Genomic DNA, 2,073 nt, shown 5'->3' on the forward strand with positions numbered 1-2,073 from the left:
ATGACATTTGGAATTTAATCATTTAAATAGGAAAAGTGAAATTCCTAGCGTATTGAAATTAATAGATATTTTATTTAAATTCAAAGATGAATTTTAGATAAAATTATTTTATGCATGAGAAATATTTAAATGATAAAAGAGGAATTGCTATGACATTTGGAATTCAATCATTTAAATAGGAAAAGTGAAATTCCTAGCATATTGGAATTAATGGATATTTTATTTATATTCAAAGATAAATTTTAGATAAATTTATTTTATGCATGAGAAATATTTAAATGATCAAAAAGGAATTCCTATGACATTTGGAATTCAATCATTTAAATAGGAAAAGTGAAATTCCTAGCATATTGGAATTAATGGATATTTTATTTAAATTCAAAGATGAATTTTAGATAAATTTATTTTATGCATGAGAAATATTTAAATCATAAAAGAGGAACTCCTATGACATTTGGAATTCAATCATTTAAATGGGAAAAGTGAAATTCTTGGCATATTGAATTAGTAGATATTTTATTAAAGAAAAGAGGAATTTTAGATAGATTTATTTTATGATAAAAGAGGAATTCCCATGACATTGGAATGCAAATAATTAAATGAAAAAAGAGGAATTCCCATGATATTTGAGGTCCAAGAAATTAAATGAGAAAAAGAAAAATTATTAGTATAATTCAATTTATGATTATTTATCAAAAGTGAAAATATGGGTAGAATTGATTTTTGTAAATCCCATGAATTCTTTTATTCAAAAGAGGAATATTGAATATAATTCATTTGAGAAATTGAGAAAGAATATGGAAATAGTCGTCGAGAAAAAGAACCTTTATCTAGACCAAACAATTGGCAGAAATTTAGAAAAAGTCCCATTATCAGTATCGAAGTAGAAAAAGCTACTAAATGGGAATAGGATGTGAATGGATGTGATAAGATGTAAATGGGATGTGATAGGATGTGAATGGATGTGATAAGATGTAAATGGGATGCGATAGGATGTGAATGAATGTGATAAGATGTAAATGGGATGTGATAAGATGTAATGGGATGTGATAAGATATAAATGGGATGTGATAGGATGTGGTGTAATGAAAATGAATGTGGATGAATGAGATGAGATGATATGTAAAAGGGTGAGATGGGAAGTAAATGGATGCGGATGTGTATGTGAAAGAATGGATGTGGATGTGTATGTGAAAGAATGGATGTGGATGTGTATAGAATGTGATGTGATGTAAAGAGGTGTGGATGTGAATGTGATGAGTGTAATGTAAAGAGATGTGGATCTAAATGTGATGTGGATGTGGATGAGATGTGATGTGATGCAAAGAGATGTGATGTGATGTGAATGTATGGATAGATGTGGATAGTCGTGCATGTGAATGATTTGATAGATGTGGATAGTCGTGCATGTGAATGATTGGATGTGGATCTAAATGTGATGTGGATGTGAATGTGATGTAGATGTGGTGTAATGTAAAGGGGTGTGGATGTGAATGTGATGTAGATGTGGTGTAATGTAAAGAGATGTGGATCTAAATGTGATGTGGATGTGGATGAGATGTGATGTGATGCAAAGAGATGTGATGTGATGTGAATGTATGGATAGATGTGGATAGTCGTGCATGTGAATGATTGGATGGATGTGGATGAATGAGATGGGATATGTATGAATGAGATATGATGTGGATGTGATGTAATGTGGATAGAATGTATGTGATGGGATGGGGATACAATGAATGTGATGAATGTGGATGTGATGTGATGTGATGTGAGTCAGATAAGTATGAATGGGTGAGATGTGATGTGGAATGGATGAGGTGTGATGTCATGTGAATCGGGATGTGAATGAATGATATGGGATGTGAATGGATAAGATGTGATATCATGTGAATTGGGATGTGAATGAATGATATGGGATGTGAATAGATGAGATGTGATGTCATGTGAATCGGGATATGAATGAATGAGATGTGATGTGAAATGGATGTGATGAGATGTGATATAAATTGGGATAGATGTGAATGGATGATATGTGATGTGAATGAATGTGATGTGGGGTGATGTAAATTAGGA

The sequence above is a fragment of the Cibotium barometz genome, chromosome 6 (assembly GCF_041138505.1).
Source record: "Cibotium barometz isolate CiBa-2024 chromosome 6, ASM4113850v1, whole genome shotgun sequence".
In the NCBI taxonomy this organism is placed as follows: domain Eukaryota; kingdom Viridiplantae; phylum Streptophyta; class Polypodiopsida; order Cyatheales; family Cibotiaceae; genus Cibotium; species Cibotium barometz.